Source organism: Oncorhynchus masou, chromosome 12, assembly GCF_036934945.1.
Source record: "Oncorhynchus masou masou isolate Uvic2021 chromosome 12, UVic_Omas_1.1, whole genome shotgun sequence".
NCBI classification, from domain to species: Eukaryota; Metazoa; Chordata; class Actinopteri; order Salmoniformes; family Salmonidae; genus Oncorhynchus; species Oncorhynchus masou.
Window position 1 is genome coordinate 64,225,284 of NC_088223.1, and position 21,377 is coordinate 64,246,660.

The 21,377-nt window shown below is 43.7% G+C and overlaps 1 pseudogene; it reads right to left on the reverse strand.

Annotated features, from left to right (window-relative positions):
* Positions 1 to 21,377, reverse strand: part of LOC135550652 (cell adhesion molecule DSCAM-like) — a 172,640-nt pseudogene that overhangs the window by 122,554 nt on the left and 28,709 nt on the right.

Consider the following 21,377-nt stretch of genomic DNA (forward strand, 5'->3'; position numbering starts at 1 on the left):
ATTTGTGCTGCAATCCGAGGTGCAGTTAACTCTAATGAACTTATCTTCTGCAGGATAGGTAACTCTGGGTCTTCCTCTCCACTTGAAGAAACTTTCAAAGTTCTTGAAATTTTCCAGATTGACTGACATCTATGTCTTAAAGTAACGATGGACTGTCGTTTCTTTTTGCTTTTTTGAGTTGTTCTTGCCATAATATGGACACAGTCTTTTACCAAATAGGGCTATCTTCTGTATACCACCACTACCTTGTCACAACAACTGATTAGCTCAAATGCATTAAGAAGGAAAGGAATATGGTGTTGAACACAGCTGAGTGTTCAACACCATAGTGCCCTCAAAGCTCATCAATAAGCTAAGGATCCTGGGACTAAACACCTCCCTCTGCAACTGGATCCTGGACTTCCTGACGGGCCGCCCCCAGGTGGTAAGGGTAGGTAACAACACATCTCCTGTACTCCCTGTTCACTCATGACTGCACGGCCAGGCATGACTCCAACACCATCATTCATTTTGCCGATGACACAGTGGTAGGCCTGATCACCGCCAAGGACGAGACAGCCTATAGGGAGGAGGTCAGAGACCTGGCCGTGTGGTGCCAGGACAACAACCTCTACCTCAACGTGATCAAGACAAAGGAGATGATTGTGGACTACAGGAAAAAGAGGACCGAGCACACCCCCATTCTCATCGACGGAGCTGTAATGGAGCTGGTTGAGAGCTTCAAGTTCCTTAATGTCCACATCACCAACAAACGAACTGGTCCAAGCACACCAAGACAGTCCTGAAGAAGTCACGACAAAACCTATTACCCCTCAGGAGACTGAAAAGATTTGGCATGGATCCTCAGATCCTCAAAAGGTTCTACAGCTGCACCATCGAGAGCATCCTGACTGGATGCATCACTGCCTGGTATGGCACTCGGCCTCCGACCGCAAAGCACTAGAGGGTAGTGCGAACGGCCCAGTACATCACTGGGGCCAAGCTTCCTGCCATCCAGGACCTCTATACTAGGCGGTGTCAGAGGAAGGCTCTAAAAATGGTCAAATACTCCAGCCACCCTAGTCATAGACCGTTCCCTCTTCTACCACACGGCAAGTACCGGAGCACCAAGTCGAGGTCCAAGAGGCTTCTAAACAGCTTCTACCCCCAAGCCATAAGACTCCTGAGCATCTAATCAAAAGGCTACCCAGACTATTTGCATTGCCCCCCTCTCTCTTTTCCACCGCTGCTACTCTGTTGTTATCATCTATGCATAGTCACTTTAATAACTCTACCTACATGTATGTACATATTACCTCAACTAACCTGTGCCCCCACACATTAAGTCTGTACTGATACCCCCCTGTATATAGTCTCGCTATTGTTATTTTACTGCTGCTCTTTAATTACTTGTTACTTTTACTCTTATTCTTACTCATATTTATTTTAACTGCATTGTTGGTTAAGGGCTTGTAAGTAAGCATTCCACAAATTAACTTCTAACAAGGCACACCTGTTAATTGAAATGCATTCCATATGACTACCTCATGAAGCTGGTTAAGAAAATGCCAAGAGTGTGCAAAACTGTCATCAAGGCAAAGGGTGTACTTTGAAAAATCTCAAATATAAATTATATTTGGATTTGATTAACACTTTTGAGTGAGTCCAAACTTTAGACTGGTACTATGTATGACATATAATATTAAATGGTGTTGCTCCAACGCATTACAAAATGTAATAATGATATTAAATATATTTATATTGTATATATTGTGTGGTGACTTCATGGCCCCAGTGACAGAGTGGACTGTTTACACACCGGCTGCCATGTTCCCTGTGGTGTCTTCACTGTGTCCATAGTGACAGACAGACCAGTAACAATACACCAGGGGGAAACTGGCTCTGGCTGGGCCTCAAACTAATGCTACAACATGACTCCACTGAGTGAGTGAGTGAGTGAGTGAGTGAGTGAGTGAACACCAGCCCTTGAACACATGATGATAACGGCCTAGCTTTGACAAAACTCTTGATATTTACTTCAAAGCCACATTACACACAGCCAATTAAGCACCATGGTGTGGTTGGCTTGTCTCCCTCACAGCAAACACCAGACAGGTGACACATGACTGACAAGCTGGCCACTAAACGACCTGGAAATATCAACGAAGCATGAGCGATCAACTGAAATACAACAGATAGATAGGCAACTCCCAACCAGAAGAATAAATCAGCTTGTATGAATACCAATAAAACAGGAATAAGAACAACATGAACATTGTGTTGTTTCTGAACACCATTATATCACATATATTTTGGGTAGATGACTCAACAAGAAATACAACACGTTCAGGTGTAATACATACAGTCACCTTATATATACTGATAGTATCAGGACACTACTAAGACAACTGATGGTAGATTTTCAATATTGGTTGGATGACTTCCCATCTCATTATGTATCTTATCACTTTGCTCCTAAGTACAAGGACAGAGAGTGACTGTGGAGTGAGAGGTAAAGAGAGAGAGAGATGGGAGGGGGGAGCAGAAAAGGGCTATGTACTATGATGGCCGATGGCCCTGGTGTGTGGCTCGTGTGTGGAATGACAAAGAGTGTATAGAGCGTGTGTGTGCGTGTGCCTCTCTGCAGTGCTGGGGTCCGGCCCCACTCGTGCTGAATGCAGAGGAGGCCAGATCAGGCCATGGCAAATCCCTACAAGGCCTTCCTCAGTGACTGCATCACAGCACAGCCCTCAGCCTGCACCTGGGGAATGGGGCAACACTGCTAGGGCTGTGTCTCTCCCTCTGAGGCAACAGCAGCAGAATCAGAAACCCTACCCGACACAAACACATCCAATAAGAACACTCATTTTGGTATTGATGGAGAATAAGTGTTGGGGTTGGTTTTACAAATAGAATGTCAATCAATAAAATATCAATAGAATTTAGAGTTTACTTCTGCATGAAACAAAAACGTTTTTGTCAGAACCTATTTATGCAACAAATATGCATTCTTGCAATATGAGAAGCTCTTTTGAGGTTTCAGTTGAATTTGACCCTCAGTATCAGCATAGTAGATACAGGAAGAGCTTGCCACCAGTATCCATTTCATTAATTGGTACTGATACTGACCTTGTATAGTGTATATTATCGAGTGTATTTCTTTAATTCTCATGTGTACTCTACAGAGGGTGTATTTATTTTATTCTTGTGTGTACTCTACAGAGGGTGTATTTATTTTATTCTTGTGTGTACTCTACAGAGGGTGAATTTATTTTATTCTTGTGTGTACTCTACAGAGGGTGTATTTATTTTATTCTCGTGTGTACTCTACAGAGGGTGTATTTATTTTATTCTTGTGTGTACTCTACAGAGGGTGTATTTATTTTATTCTTGTGTGTACTCTACAGAGGGTGTATTTATTTTATTCTCATGTGTACTCTACAGAGGGTGTATTTATTTTATTCTTGTGTGTACTCTAAAGAGGGTGTATTTCTTTAATTCTCATGTGTACTCTACAGAGGGTGTATTTATTTTATTCTTGTGTGTACTCTACAGAGGGTGTATTTATTTTATTCTTGTGTGTACTCTACAGAAGGTGTATTTAATTCATTATTGTGTGGATTTCTTTTATATGACTGCATTGTTGAGCATTTCACTGTACTAATTATAACTGCAGTGCCTGTGACAAATAAACTCTGGTTTGATTTGGTACTATTAGACATACTGTATCTCATAATATCCCTTGTCTAAGTCTGACTCACCAACAGTAAAGGTAAGAAGACTGAATCCATGATGAGATTCATAAAATGGTTCTCAGAAGGACCAAATCTATAAAGACAGTTGCGGATGCAAGGTACCCTTCACTATTGGAATGAAAACATTCCAGAGCTTAGAACCAAGAACAATACAGAACAAGATTGATCCTGCATTCTGCTATTGCAGCCAGCCACACTGCAGAGCACAGAAAATATAAATGTGTGGGTGTCATTGCTTTATCCGCACCTATATCTTCACCCATATCTTAGTGAGAATCAGCTGCTTATCAGAGGGGAGCATGTAGCCATAGACACAATTTAATGGGATATGGGCCTTACTTTTCTCTCTTCAAATCATTGCTATAATTCCTGCCACACGATCATCACTTCTTTCCATCTAAAATAATGTTACCATATTGTTTGTGTTTTGAACCATGTCATGAAAAAAGGTTAGGTGTAATAATCCATCATCTATTAGATTCACCAGCGGTCCTCAACTCTGAGCACGGAGAGCTACAGTATATGGTGTGCACCTTTTTGTTCCAGCCTTGCATTAACCATCTGGTTTAACTAGTCAAGGTCCTGATAAGCAGTAAATTGTTTCAATCAGTTGTGTACTGTAAGACAGTGCTGGGCTGCAACAAAAGCCTGCACGCCAGGTAGATCACCAGTACCAAAAATCAAATCAAATTGTATTTGTCACATGCACCGAAGAGAACTTTACCATGAAATGCTTGAGCAATTCCCAACAATGCAGAGTTTAAAAATAAAAATAGTAACACAAGAGGAATAAAATAAAATACACAAGAATGGAGCTATATACAGGGAGTACCAGTACCAGATCAATGTGGAGCTATATACAGGGAGTACCAGGTCAATGTGGAGCTATATACAGGGAGTACCAGTACCAGATCAATGTGGAGCTATATACAGGGAGTATCAGATCAATGTGGAGCTATATACAGGGAGTACCAGTACCAGATCAATGTGGAGCTATATACAGGGAGTACCAGATCATTGTGGAGCTATATACAGGGAGTACCAGATCAATGTGGAGCTATATACAGGGAGTACCAGATCAATGTGGAGCTATATACAGGGAGTACCAGATCAATGTGGAGCTATATACAGGGAGTACCAGTACCAGATCAATGTGGAGCTATATACAGGGAGTACCAGATCAATGTGGAGACATATACAGGGAGTACCAGTACCAGATCAATGTGGAGCTATATCCAGGGAGTACCAGATCAATGTGGAGCTATATACAGGGAGTACCAGATCAATGTGGAGCTATATACAGGGAGTACCAGATCAATGTGGAGCTATATACAGGGAGTACCAGATCAATGTGGAGCTATATACAGGGAGTACCAGATCAATGTGGAGCTATATACAGGGAGTACCAGTACCAGATCAATGTGGAGCTATATACAGGGAGTACCAGTATCAGATCAATGTGGAGCTATATACAGGGAGTACCAGTATCAGATCAATGTGGAGATATATACAGGGAGTACCAGTACCAGATCAATGTGCAGAGGTATTTGGGGTAGATATTACATGAAGGCAGGGTAAAGTGACTAGGCATCAGGATAGATAATAATACGAGTAAAATAAAGAACAGAGCAGCCAGGGTTGACCTACAACTACTGATATAAACAATGTACTTTAATGCAATGCAACTCCTACCCACTGTCTTCTTAAATGTGTGTATTTTCCACGGTCATTAGCACATCTTTCCACGCATGCAGACACTGAAGCTCTTTGAGTGGTGTATCATTAGGTTCTGCACAGCAACCTAGCCTAAAGTGGGCCTAACCCCAGTGAGACTTACAGGGGAATGGTTAAAGGGGGCCTGCTGCCTGCGCATCATGGTACACCTCTCCAAACAGAAATACTACCATCTATAATTCATACTTCCAGATACAGAAAAGCTACATTTGTGAAGTTTTTCATGTCTAAGTGTTGATATTCTCATTTTTAACTCATTAAACATTTAAAAGGTGGGCTTTGGCGGCCCATCGAAAATAAGAGTAGGGCTTGGTGATCTGTCTAGATACCACATACACACACACACACACACACACGCACACACACACATATTCTTTCACACACACAGACTCTTTAAATTACACTTCATATGCATGAGCCATGAAGAATGGGGAGAATGGATGGTGGGTTTGTGCGTTGAGACGTGGATAAAGACTATTTGCTCATGGATTCGTAGACTTCCGTCATTTATTATTAAGCATGGAGAAGAGTGCTGGATTGGTGGCGGCAACATTTTTCTGACCGTGTTCACATATGGATTATAACAGTGGAAAGTAAACACTGTTGTCAGTGAAGTTTATCCTAGAAAGACAGCTAGGAAAAAGGCCCATTTAGTCTTGCATTAGAAAATGATGGCATTGCATCCATACAGTACATACTTGTAATTCATTCGAACAATCATTCATTCAAACAGTCAAGTATTAATTCTAGGGAAAAAAATGTAACTCAACATTATGAAAAATATGTATTCCATAAACCATAACCCCTCAGCTCCAAAAGATCCTTGCGGCAAATCCATTTATGGACAATTAAGAGATTGTTGCTTTCACCTCAGTGGACAAATTGAAAAACGTCAACAAAAAAGAAATCACTGCATTTGCCCTCCGTTCAAAAGCAAAAACAACATTAGCTTTGTCTATTGAGTTTGTTAAATGCCCAACATAAAGTGAATTTGCCCCCGGGGGCTAGGAAACAATCGAGTAGACAAGCAACGCAGACCGAGTAGACGAACAAGGCAATGGCTCCCATCACCAGAGAACTGGGTCAATAGCACTGAGGCTAAGTGACACCACAGGGTTGCCATGCCCTCCTCCCTGCTCTCGTGGAAGACTCTCGTCCAGCCTGGGTCAGCAGGGAAATAGGGACACTCTGTCATGGGGTCCGACGGACGTGAACACACAACAAAACGTAACGAGCTGGTTGCATGGCTGGAACAGGGGCATGGGCGCTAATCTACTAGTCTAGTCTGACCTCAAAAGGCCTTGCAGACAGACAGCGCAAAGCCCATCCACACATCCCTTGGGTCAAAACTCTTAGCTATCTCAGAACTATGGCCTTCTTTTCTTGCAGTGAGATAATCACTTAACAGACTGGTTTTGTGAAGATTTTTACATAAAATGTTCTCTATATACAGTTCAAGTTGGAAGTTTACATACACCTTTAGCCAAATACATTTTTACATTTAATTCTAGTTAAAAGTCCCTGTCTTAGGTCAGTTAGGATCACCACTTTACTTTAAGAACGTTAAATGTCAGAATAATAGTAGAGAGAAGGATTTATTTCAGCTTTTATTTCATTCATCACATTCCCAGTGGGTCAGAAGTTTACATACACTCAATTAGTATTTGGTAGCATTGCCTTAAAATTGTTTAACTTGGGTCAAACATTTCAGGTAGCCTTCCACAAGCTTCCCTCAATAAGGTGGGTGAATTTTGGCCCATTCCTCCTGACAGAGCTGGTGTAACTGAATCAGGTTTGTAGGCCTCCTTGTTCACACATGCCTTTTCAGTTCTGCCCACAAATTTTCGAAAGGGTTGAGGTTAGGGCTTTGTGATGGCCACTCCAATACCTTGACTTTGTTGTTCTTAAAAGCCATTTTGCCACAACTTCGGAAGTATGCTTGGGGTCATTGTCCATTTGGAAGACCCATTTGCGACCAAGCTTTAACGTCCTGACAGATGTCTTGAGATGTTGCTTCAATATATCCACATAATTTTCTTTCCTCATGATGCCATCTATTTAGTGAAGTTCACCAGTCCATCCTGCAGCAAAGCATCTCCACAACATGATGCTGCCACCCACGTGCTTCACAGTTGGGACGGTGTTCTTCGGCTTGCAAGCCTCCTCCTTTTTCCTCCAAACATAACGATGGTCATTATGGCCAAACAGTTCTATTTTTGTTTCATCAGACGAGAGGACATTTCTCCAAAAACTACGATCTTTGTCCCCATGTGCAGTTGCAAACCATAGTCTGGCTTTTTTTATGCCGGCTTTGGAGCAGTGATGCCATCTATATTTAGTGAAGTTCACCAGTCCATCCTGCAGCAAAGAACCTCCACAACATGATGCTGCCACCCACGTGCTTCACAGTTGGGACGGTGTTCTTCGGCTTGCAAGCCTCCTCCTTTTTCCTCCAAACATAATGATGGTCATTATGGCCAAACAGTTCTATTTTTGTTTCATCAGACGAGAGGACATTTCTCCAAAAACTACGATCTTTGTCCCCATGTGCAGTTGCAAACCATAGTCTGGCTTTTTTTATGCCGGCTTTGGAGCAGTGGCTTCTTCCGTAGTCAGCTCAGCTATCCCATTGAGACCGTGTCTGTGCCTCGACATAGGTTGAGAAAAAACTAAACATGGCGGTGTTCACCTTAGCAATCTCACTAGGATAAAGACCTCCTCTGTTCCTGTCATTATTGAAAGAGATCATGATACCTCACATCTCAAAATAGGGCTACTTAATGTTAGATCCCTTACTTCAAAGGCAATTATAGTCAATTAACTAATCACTGATCATAATCTTAATGTAATTGGCCTGACATAAAACATGGCTTAAGCCTGATGAATTTACTGCGTTAAATGAGGCCTCACCTCCTGGCTACACTAGTGACCATATCCCCCATGCATCCCACAAAGGCGGAGGTGTTGCTAACATTTACGATAGCAAATTTCAATTTACAAAGAAAAAAATGACGTTTTCGTCTTTTGAGCTTCTAGTCATGAAATCTATGCAGCCTACTCAATCACTTGTTATAGCTACTGTTTACAGGCCTCCTGGGCCATATACAGCGTTCCTAATTGAGTTCTCTGAATTCCTATCGGACCTTGTAGTCATAGCAGATAATATTCTAATTTTTGGTGACTTCAATATTCACATGGAAAAGTCCACAGACCCACTCCAAAAGGCTTTTGGAGCCATCATCGACTCAGTGGGTTTTGTTCAACATGTCTCTGGACCTACTCACTGTCACAGTCATACTCTGGACCTAGTTTTGTCCCATGGAATAAATGTTGTGGATCTTAATGCTTTACCACATAATCCTGGACTACCGGACCACCATTTTATTACATTTGCAATTGCAACAAATAATCTGCTCAGACCCCAACCAAGGAACATCAAAAGTCATGCAATAAATTCACAGACAACACAAAGATTCCTTGATGTCCTTCCAGACTCCCTCTGTGTACCCAAGGACGCCAGAGGACAAAAATCAGTTAACCACCTAACTGAGGAACTCAATTTAACCTTGCGCAATGCCCTAGATGCAGTTGCACCCCTAAAAACTAAAAACATTTCTCATAAGAAACTAGCCCCCCTGTATACAGAAAATACCCGAGCTCTGAAGCAAACTTCCAGAAAATTGGAACGGAAAGACAGTACTGTGCAGTATCGAAGAGCCCTTACTGCTGCGCGATCATCCTATTTTTCCAACTTAATTGAGGAAATTAAGAACAACCCGAAATTCCTTTTTGTCCTTTTAGTGTCGCAAAACTAACTAAAAAGCAGCATTCCCTAAGAGAGGATGGCTTTCACTTCAGCAGTAATAAATTCATGGACTTCTTTGAGGAAAAGATCATGATTATTAGAAAGCAAATTACGGACTCCTCTTTAAATCTGCGTATTCCTTCAAAGCTCAGTTGTCCTGAGTCTGCACAACTCTGCCAGGACCTAGGATCAAGAGAGACACTCAAGTGTTTTAGTACTATATATCTTGACACAATGATGAAAATAACCATGGCCTCTAAAACTTCAAGCTGCATACTGGACCCTATTCCAACTAAACTACTGAAAGAGCTGATTCCTGTGCTTGGCCCTCCTTTGTTGAACATAATAAACATCTCTCTATCCACCGGATGTGTACCAAACTCACTAAAAGTGCAGTAATAAAGCCTCTCTTGAAAAAGCCAAACCTTGACCCAGACAATATAAAAAACTATCGGCCTATATCGAATCTTCCATTCCTCTCAGAATTTTTAGAAAAGGCTGTTGCGCAGCAACTCACTGCCTTCCTGAAGACAAACAATGCATACAAAATGCTTCAGTCTGGTTTTAGACCCCATCATAGCACTGAGACTGCACTTGTGGTAAATTACCTTTTAATGGCATCAGACTGAGGCTCTGCATCTGTCCTTGTGCTCCTAGACCTTAGTGTTGCTTTTGATACCATCTATCACCACATTCTGTTGGAGAGATTGGAATCGCAAATTGGTCTACACGGACAAGTTCTGGCCTGGTTTAGATCTTATCTGTCGGAAAGATATCAGTTTGTCTTTGGGAATGGTTTGTCCTCTGACAAATCAACTGAGATTTAGGTGTTCCTCAAGGTTCCGTTTTAGGACCACTATTGTTTTCACTATATATTTTAACTCTTGGGGATGTCATTCAAAAACATCATGTTAACTTTCACTGCTATGCGGATGACACACAGCTGTACATTTCAATGAAACATGGCGAAGCCCCAAAATCGCCCCCGCTAGAAGCATGTGTTTCAGACATAAGGAAGTGGATGGCTGCAAACTTTCTACTTTTAAACTCAGACAAAACAGAGATGCTTGATCTAGGTCCCAAGAAACAAAGAGATCTTCTGTTGAATCTGACAATTCATCTTGATGGTTGTACAGTCGCCTCAAATAAAACTGTGAAGGACCTCAGCGTTACTCTGGACCCTGATCGCTCTTTTGAATAACATATCAAGACTGTTTCAAGGACAGCTTTTTTCCATCTACGTAACATTGCAAAAATCAGAAACTTTCTGTCCAAAAATAATGCAGAAAAATTAATCCATTCTTTTGTCACTTCTAGGTTAGACTACTGCAATGCTCTACTTTCCGGCTATCCAGATAAAGCACTAATTAAACTTCAGTTAGTGCTAAATACGGCTGCTAGAATCCTGACTCGAACCAAAAAATGTGATCATATTACTCCAGTGCTAGCTTCCCTACACTGGCTTCCTGTCAAAGCAAGGGCTGATTTCAAGGTTTTACTGCTAACCTACAAAGCATTACATGGGCTTGCTCCTACCTATCTCTCTGATTTGGTCCTGCCTTACATACCTACACATATGCTACGGTCACAAGACGCAGGCCTCCTAATTGTCCCTAGAATTTCTAAGTAAACAGCTGGATGCAGGGCTTTCTCCTACAGAGCTCCATTTTTATGGAATGGTCTGCCTACCCATGTGAGAGATGCAAACTCGGTCTCAATCTTTAGGTCTTTACTGAAGACTCATCTCTTCAGTGGGTCATATGATTGAGTGTAGTCTGGCCCAGGAGTGTGAAGGTGAACGGAAAGGCTCTGGAGCAACGAACCGCCCTTGCTGTCTCTGCCTGGCTGGTTCCCCACTTTCCACTGGGATTCTCTGCCTCTAACCCTTACTAGGGCTCTTTAATACCGTCCCAAGGAGGGGTGCGTCACTTGAGTGGGTTGAGTCACGGATGTGAGTTGCGCCCCCCTTGGGTTGTGCCGTGGTGGAGATCTTTGTGGGCTATACTCGGCCTTGTCTCAGGATGGTAAGTTGGTGGTTGAAGATATCCCTCTAGTGGTGTAGGGGCTGTGCTTTGGCAAAGTGGGTGGGGTTATATCCTTCCTGTTTGGCCTTGTCCGGGGGTGTCATCGGATGGGGCCACAGTGTCTCCTGACCCCTCCTGTCTCATCCTCCAGTATCTATGCTGCTGTAGTTTGTGTCGGGGGGCTTGGGTCAGTTTGTTATAACTGGAGTACTTCTCCTGTCTTATCCGGTGTCCAGTGTGAATTTAAGTATGCTCTCTTTCTCTCTTTCTTTCTCTCTCTCGGAGGACCTGAGCCCTAGGACCATGCTTCAGGACTACCTGACATGATGACTCCTTGCTGTCCCCAGTCCACCTGGCCGTGCTGCTGCTCCAGTTTCAACTGTTCTGCCTGTGATTATTATTATTTGAACATGCTGGTCATTTATGAACAATTGAACATCTTGGCCATGTTCTGTTATAATCTCCACCCGGCACAGCTAGAAGAGGACTGGCCACCCCACATAGCCTGGTTCCTCTCTAGGTTTCTTCCTAGATTTTGGCCTTTCTAAGGAGTTTTTCATAGCCACCGTGCTTCTATACCTGCATTGCTTGCTGTTTGGGGTTTTAGGCTGGGTTTCTGTACAGCACTTTGAGATATCAGCTGATGTACGAAGGGCTATATAAATAAATGTGATTTGATTTGATTCCTTGCTGAGCGGCCTTTCAGGTTATGTCGATATAGGACTTGTTTTAATGTGGAAACCTTTTGTACCTGTTTCCTCTAGCATCTTCACAAGGTCCTTTGCTGCTGTTGTTCTGGGATTGATTTGCACTTTTCACACCAAAGTACGTTCATCTCTAGGAGACAGAACGCGTCTCCTTCCTGAGCGGTATGACGGCTGCGTGGTCCCATGGTGTTTATACTTGCATACTATTGTTTGTACAGATGAACGTGGTACCTTCAGGTGTTTGGAAATTGCTCCCAAGGATGAACCAGACTTGTGGAGGTCTATAATTATTTTTCTGAGGTCTTGGCTGATTTATTTTGATTTCCCCATGATGTCAAGCAAAGAGGCACTGCGTTTGAAGGTAGGCCTTGAAATACATTCACAGGTACACCTCCAATTGACTCAAGTGATGTCAATTAGCCTATCAGAAGCTTCTAAAACCATGACATCATTTTCTGGAATATTTCAAGCTGTTTAAAGGCACAGTCAACTTAGTGTATGTAAACTTCTGACCCACTGGAATTGTGATACATTGAATTATAAGTGAAATAATCTGTCTGTAAACAATTGTTGGAAAAATGACTTGTGTCATGCACAAAGTAGATGTCCTAACCGACTTGCCAAAACTATAGTTTCTCAACAAGAAATTTGTGGAGTGTTTGAAAAACGAGTTTTAATGACTCCAACCTAAGTGTATGTAAACCTCCGACTTCAACTGTACATTATATAGTGATTAGAGAGCAGAGACTTACTCTGGACGTTGATAGACACTGTGTCTTTCTCCCAGGACACAACAGTGATGTAGGCCTCCACCGAGGCTGGGATAATGCACTTGAACACCGCCACATTGCCTCTCATGGCTTTCTGGTCCTCCACACGGACTGTGTAGGGCTCTCGTAGAACTGGAAGAGATGGGGGAAACAAGAAATGAGAGTCCTCAATGAATTGACTTTCATTTTTCTGTTCTGGCAAATGATATGCTGTCTATATATTTTGTTTCTTTGCTTTCTTCACTGCTTTAATCACAAGCATAACAAATGTGACATCCCTGGTTAGACTCTGAACATTACCAACTGAAATGTTTAGCAGGTGGTCATTAGTCACCCAAGTGGTATACTATACCCCATTTAGTGACCAACAAGCTTCTGTTCAACATCTCCACACTGTCTGCAGCCCTAATTCCCACCTCTGTAATCAACTGTCCATTTCCATAACCACACTGGCCACTGACCACTATACTGTAGTGCTGGGATTTGCCAGGGACCTCACGATACAATATAATCACGATACTTAGGTGCCCTTAGGTGTATCACGATGCTATATGTATTGTGATTCGATACTGTGATTTGATTTGTGATATGATGTTCCTGACAGAGACAAGAGAGAGCCTTGACAAAACAAGTTTTGATCAGTAATGGAAATAGAACCGCTGAATACATGTTGGCTCACCATGTAAAAAGAAGATGGAGAACAAGCTATAGAAGGAGAGATACTGGAGTTTTGGAACAGGTACAGCAGACTAGCGCTAGATAATGTTAACTACCTAGCAATGATTTTTGAAATAATAATAATAATAATAATAATAATTCTCACTTCACTACTACTTTAGATAAACAACCCTACTGTACATTATACAGTATGCATAAAATAAGCAGATAGACCACTCACCAGCCTTAATATGGACATCTTGGCTCCTGATTTTCCCTGAGGGGTTCTCCGCTGTGCAATAGTAGGTGTTGTCATGGATGAGGTTGCTGAAGCTGGAGGGGTTGAAGTGGAAGATCTGGAGGGTGCCATTGGGGTGCACGTGGCGGATCCCGGGGACATCGTAGATTTCCTCTCCGGTGGCCAAGTACCAGCGCAGCGAGGCGGGGGGCACGCCCACAGCGGGACAGGGCACCGAGGTCCCTGTGGTGCTGGCAAACACTACCTCTTGCACAGATGCATTGACAAAATATAAGCTGGAACGTAGATCTTCACTGAAAACTGAAAAGAAAACAGAGCAGAGCAGGGAATGTTAGTCATTGGTAGTGTTTAGGTTTTTTTGCTGCCCATCTTCTCATCTAATGTTCAGCCTTTTGCCACCTTTGATTTTTACCAATATATACTGTATATCCCTGATCTTGATCAATGTGAATAAAAAACACTGAGCCTTTTTACATTTTTGGAGAATTTGTTTCTGAAATGTATTCTCTATCCCCTTACTTGGAGGGGTATTTTTATGGGAGTTGTTCTACAATGTAACATTTTGAGTGAAATAATCAACCGATGAATGGCCAGAAGAACCAGTCTCCATCTTAACATTGGAGGCCATTTTGCAATATTTCCAAACTAAAACATCTGAATGCCTCGTCAGCAGAGCTCCACTATGCATTTATCTCTAAGACTTCTTATGTTGTATTTCACTTTGAGTCTGTGGTGCTGTAATGGTGTTGTGCTCTGACTGCATGGCCAAAGTGCTATTTTCAACTGCAGTGAGGAGGAATGGAGAAAGGAGAGTTGTTCAGTATTAAGAGGCATTTCAGAGGAGCCGAGGGAGAGGAGAGGAACTTGGGAGGGCCAGCATAGCACCAGACCTGATTACAAACACAGTGCATAATGGGAAACTGGGGCTGGAGGGCTGCTTGTGGAGGGCTGAGCCACGACCCCGCTAAGAAATGTGGTGTGTGTGCAGATGGATGTTGCTACTCCCTCCCACCCAACCCAATACTGAACCAATCCTTTATGAGCTGGTATGGTGTACTGTGTAGGCCTGCACCAAGGCTTCTGGGAAATCAAAGATACTAGGCAAGCACTCCATGTAACCTAGTGTGTCTGCCTTATTGTTAACATGGGCTTTTTGGTGAGTTCTCCTAAATCCTGCTTCTTAAAATGGCCGTTATTTAGTTATATAGATTATTATTGGATATGAAAAAAACTGTTGAGAACCATACCAAACCTGTCATTTTTTCTTAATAGCAAATAGATTGGTGATGTGTGTTTGTCATCTCATCACAGTTTGTAGCAACTTAATTACGTAAAAAGTATTTTTCCAGACTATTCCCACAACCTGTAGACAGCCTACCTGTTGGTGTCACAACCTAACACTAAAGAAATGTACTTTGTGATGTACTCAAAGGTGCTCTATTATAGAGTACTCAACCTGCCTGAATTCCCTGCCCTGTCACTACCCAGCATGCCTCATTCCCTGCCCTGTCTTTACCCAGCTTGCTTTATTCCCTGCCCTGTCACTACCCAGCTTGCCTCATTCCCTGCCCTGTCACTACCCAGCCTTCCTCACTCCCTGCCCTGTCACTACCCAGCCTTCCTCATTCCCTGCCCTGTCACTACCCAGCCTTCCTCATTCCCTGCCCTGTCCCTGCCCTGTCTCTACCCAGCCTTCCTCATTCCCTGCCCTGTCTCTACCCAGCCTGCCTCATTCACTGCCCTGTCACTACCCAGCCTGCCTCATTCACTGCCCTGTCAATACCCAGCCTGCCTACATGCCTGCATGTGCTGCCAATCCCCCTCCTCTGGGAACAAACATTTGAGTGCCTCATCAATTCCTAACAAGTGCTCCATCTACCACAACCTGCAACATGTATATTGCATTTAAACACTCACTTCACACATACCAAAATGCACAGGATTTCCATTATATACATAGAGTCATAACTATTTGTACCTCAAACTTACATACCTCTAAATTGGATGGCATGTGTTGTCATCAGTCAGGGTTGTTTTAGTTTCTAAATGGAGACTTCCGTAAGCATGGAATAGCGAAGGGAAGTGCATGACTGCTCCATTCTTATGGATCGGCTAACAGGAAATCGTCAGACCCCAACATTAATAGTTCAATAGATTCGCTGTTTGGGAGCACACACATACAACCAAGATTCACATGTTTGATTGATGAGTGGTCTGAACAGCATGGTGTAGTAACTCCAACTGTGTGTGTACATGTGTGTGTGTGCGTGTGCATGTGTGTGTGTGGTTGCGTGCATGTGTGAGTGTGAGTGTGTGTGTCCTACTGTATTTACCCCTGTGGTTAATACACAGATCAATAGCTCTCAGACCATCTAGGCAGCTGCAGGTGGCTCATCATAGTATTAATACATGCTAAGAGTTAGCCTGAAGCTCTCATAAATATAAATACAACCAACTCCATCGTCAGCCATTACAGAGGGAATGGATGAACAATGAGTGGATTCCTCTTAGCAAGGCAAAGACAGGGTTGAGAGACAGTCAGAATACATACAGGTTCCATAAGGTGTGTAGCTCATGTTTGGAGAAGAGGGCCAGCCTCCCCTGTTGTACTTTGCAGGTTCTAAATGCGAACAAAGAGTCATCAAAGCTGAGCTCCTAGTGTGTTTGAAAGGTGAAAAATGAAGAAAGGCTGCCTCATGACTAATTTTGTCTCAATCTACCTTTTCATATACTCATTAAAAATGTAGCCCCCGTTTCTGGACGGCTGAATCCTTAAAACAGTGAAGCCGTGAGGGAAGAATGCAGGCGCAGCCAGAGTCCAGAACCCAATGTAGGAGAGCAGAGATATACTTTAGAGAGCATTGTCAATGAAAACAGTGAGGTATAGTGGAGGAGAGAGAGAGAGAGAGAGAGAGAGAGAGAGAGAGAGAGATTGAAAGCACTCAGTCAATAAGATACAGGCAGTTACTAGCAGAGAGAGAAAGAGAGAGACAGAGAGAAAAGCCACTAGGAGTGTCAGAAGCATTCTCCCACTTGCTCTGTCTCTGCAGCTCTCCACTGCTCTTTCTCCAGAAAATGACCACTCCTCCTTTTTCTTCTTCACTCTCTCTTTCTCTCTCCCTTCCCTCTCCATCCCACTCTCTCCTCCTCTCCCCTCCTTTCTCTCTCTCTCTCCCCCCTCTCCATCCCACTCTCTCTCTCATCTCCTCTTCGCCCCTCCTTTCTCTCTCTCCCTTCCCTTCCCTCTCCATCCCACTCTCTCTCCTCTCCTCTTCTCCCCTCCTTTCTCTCTCCCATTCCACTCCATCCCACTCTCTCTCCTCTCCTTTCTCTCTCCCTTTCCTCACCATCCCACTCTCTCTCCTCCCCTCCTTTCCCTCTCCCTTTCCTCTCCATCCCACTCTCCTCCCCTCCCCTCCTTTCTCTCTCCCTTTCCTCACATCCCACTCTCTCCCCTCCTTTCTCCCTCCCTTTCCTCACCATCCCACTCTCTCCTCTCCTCCCCTCCTTTCTCTCTCCTCCCCTCCTTTCTCTCTCCCTTTCCTCCCCATCCCTCTCTCCTCTTCTCCTCTCATTTCTCTCTCCCTTTCCTCTCCATCCCTCTCTCCTCTTCTCCCCTCCTTTCTCTCTCCTTTTCCTCTCCATCCCACCCTCCTCTCTTCTCCCCTCCTTTCTCTCTCCCTTTCATCTCCATCCCACTCTCCTATCCTCTTCTCCCCTCATTTCGCTCTCCTTTTCCTCTCCATCCCACTCTCCTCTCTTCTCCCCCCCTTTCTCTCTCCCCTCCTTTCTCTCTCCCCTCCTTTCTCTCTCCCTTTCCTCAACATACCACTCTCTCTCCTCTCCCCTCATTTCCCTCTCCCTCTCCCTTTCCTCTCCATCCCACTCTCTCTCCTCTTCTCCCCTCCTTTCTCTCTCCCTTTCCTCTCCATCCCACTCTCCTCTCCTCTTCTCCCCTCATTTCTCTCTCTCCCTTTCCTCTCCTCCCCTGTTTCTCTCCTCTCTCTTTCCCCCTCTCATCCCTTTCTCCATCTCTCTCTCCTCTTCTCCCCTCCATTCTCTCTCACTTTCCTCACCATCCCACTCTCTCTCCTCTTCTCCCCTCCATTCTCTCTCACTTCCCTCTCCATCCCACTTTCTCTCTTCTCCTCGCTCTCCATTCTCTCCCTTTCCTCTCCCTCCCACTCTCTCTCTCTCCCTCCTTTCCTCTCCATCCCACTCTCTCCTCTTCTCTCCTCCTCGCTCTCCCTTTCCTCTCCCTCCCACTCTCTCTCCTCCCCTCCTTTCTCTCTCCTCTCTCTCTTTCCTCTCCATCCCACTCTCTCTCCTCCCCTCTTCTCCCCTCCCCTCCTCTCCGTTTCTCGGTAACATTCAGCTTCTTCATGGTCACCTGACCCTGTCTCTCACATCCAGACTTTCTCAGCCCGTACAGAGCAGGGGGACGCAGGTGCAGGAAAACAAACAACAAATAACAAGACAGCGCATCTCTCTCACACAGAGAGTAGAGTACACATTACGGCCTGGCCAACATGGCCATTTATTATCTCCTCCTGGACCTCCATGAATGCCCACACTGACTCACAGCCCAAATGACTGGAGTTAGACAGTGGATAACATGGAGATACACAGAAGATTAGCAAACTGCAATCGCAATCATACTGCACACTGCCCTATCCCATCTGGACAAGAGGAATAACTATGCAAGAATGCTCTTCATTGAATACAGCTCAGCATTCAACACCATAGTACCCTCCAAGCTCATCATCAAGCTGGAGGCCCTGGGCCTCAACCCCGCCCTGTGCAATTGGGTCCTGGACTTTGACGGGCCGCCCCCAGGTGGTGAAGGTAGGAAACAACATCTCCAACTCGCTGACCCTCAACACTGGGGCCCCACAAGGGAGCGTGCTCAGCCCCCTCCTGCAACCACAACTGCATGGCCATGCAAGCCTCCAACTCAGTCATCAAGTTTGCAGACGACAACAGTATTGGGCTTGATTACCAACAATGACGAGACAGACTGCAGAGAGGTGGTGAGGGCACTTGGAGTGTAGTGTCAGGAAAACAACCACTCATTCAACGTCAACAAAACAAAGGAGATGAACGTGGACTTCAGGAAACAGCAGAGGGAACACCCCACTATCCCCATCGAAGGGACAGCAGTGGAAAAAGTGGAGTTTTAAGTTTTAAGTTCCTCGGCGTACACATCAACAACAAACAGACAGTGTGGTGAAGAAGGCGCAACAGCGCCTCTTCTACCTCAGGAGGCTGAAGACATGTGGCTTGTCATCCCAAACCCTGACTAACTTGCACAGATCAACAAATCGAGAGCATCCTGTCCGGCAACTTGCTCTGCCTTCACCCGCAAGGCTCTCCAGAGGGTGGTGCTGTCTGCACAACGCATCACTTGGGGCAAACTACCTGCCCTCCATGACACCTATAGCACCCAATGTCCCAGGAAGGCAAAAAAGATCATTAAAGACAACAACCGAGCCACTGCCTGTTCACACCGCTACCATCCAGAAGGCGAGGTCAGTACAGGTGCATCATAGCTGGGACTGAGAGACTGAAGAACGGCTGCTATTTCAAGGCCATCAGACTGCTAAACAGCAATCACTAACTCAGAGAGGTTGTTGCCTACATGGAGACCCAATCACTGGCTACTTTAACAAATGGATCACTAGTCACTTTAAATAATGGCACTTTAATAATGTTTACATATCTTACATTACTCATATCATATGTACTGTATCTTATACCATCTATTGCACCTTGCCTATGCCGCTCGGCCATCGCTCATCCATATATTTATGTCTACATATTCTCATTCACCCCTTTTAGATTTGTGTATATTAGGTAGTTGTTGGGGAATTGTTATATTACTTGTTAGATATTACTGCACTGTCGGAACTAGAAGTACAAGCATTTCGCTACACTCGCATTAACATCTGCTAACCATGTGTATGTGACCAATAGAATTTGATTTGATTTTGATTTCAATATATTCTATGTGATAGATACAGTCTGGGGACTTGGATGCACTCATGTTCAAGTTATCTTTATTGTCCCAATTGGGAAATGTGTTGTGCAGTCAGGGTTGAAATATAAAAAACAGTAACAACCATACAACCTATATATACACATAACATGAAGCAATGAGATGGATAAAAGGTGCAATCATTGTGCAAAAGTGTAGCCATTGAAATACTTTTCACTTCATATGCAGATTCAGAAAGTTTATGGCCCGTGGGATGAAAGAGTTCCTGTATCTGTTGCTATTGGGCTTGGGAAGTCTCAAACGATAACCTGAGGAGAGAAGCGCAAAAATGGTCAAGCAGGGGTTGATCAGGACAGTCTAAGATACTGTTCTCTCTCCTCACCACTTGCTTTCTGAATGTCACCGAGAGCTGAGCCTGTTGCACTCCGTTATCACAAGTTATGACTCGCATTAACATCTGCTAACCATGTGTATGTGACAAATACAATTTGATTTGATATCACCACTTCGCGCTCTGCTCCCGTGTAAAACACTACCACAACCACACACAGCATAAAATACATAGCCGTCTCTTATGACCAAGCTGTCTTCAGCTGTCTTATTAACTGAATGACCTAGTCAAAGTGAGGTGAATCAACAGACTGTTCGGGAGCAAAAACGACCATGTGTGTGTGGGTGGTGCTGGCCGTGAACTTCTGGAGGGTGGCTGTGTGAAGAATCATCTCATTAACAGCCATGATAAAACAGTCAGATCACATGAAATAAACATTGAAGTATATAGAGTTGCTTACTGAGAGGAGAAAAGCAAGGGAAAGCTCAAAACCAGGCCGAGGGAATCTTAAAAAGACAGATGAAAGATTAATGCGTATCCTATCAATACACATCCATCAGCCTGGGCCAGACTACAGATGTCTGTCTGTCTGTCTTTCTGTCTGTGTGTCTGTTTGGTCTGAAAGGCTACTACAGACTTACTCAATCTCTGCTGATATCTGTTTTGGATCTTATACATCCTCCACAATTAGGCTATGGGATTATATAGGAATGAAGATGTGTTTGATGATGTGCCTGTGAGCTAGGCCTATTGCCACGTCCAGACATTTTCCTCCATTTCTCCCCAAACAAATGGACTGAATGTTAGGTACAAACATTTCTTGTTAACCCTGTGCTATAGCTAATCCCAAACATTATGCCTTACTGTATGAGGCCTGTATAAGAGCACAAACCAGGGCACGGGTGGGCCTGGGTAAGCCCCACCAATCAGACTGAACAGATATTATGCTCTTTACTTGTCAGTGTTCCAAATGGAACATTTTGTCTTTTTACCTAAACATGCAAACAGTCAGATAGAATTCATACCAAGCAGTGCACTGGGTTAGTCAGATTTGAGTAAATATAACAGAACAGATAAATGAGAATGACATTCGCTCTCACTGGATGGGTTGCCAAAAAGAACTAACTGAAAGTCACACCCACAATAAAACACGAATATGACTGCATCAAGGCATAGTTATGTCACTGAGCTTCTATGGCTATATATAACTTGCCACTGCCTATTTAATTTGTTCATTTAGCAAACAAGACAATGCATAATCCAGTGCCTTTATCACAGTCAACACACCTATGTTTTCATTTTAATTAGCTTTGAAAATGCTAAATGTTCTCTCAGCCACATGGCAAAATGTATAGAATTGC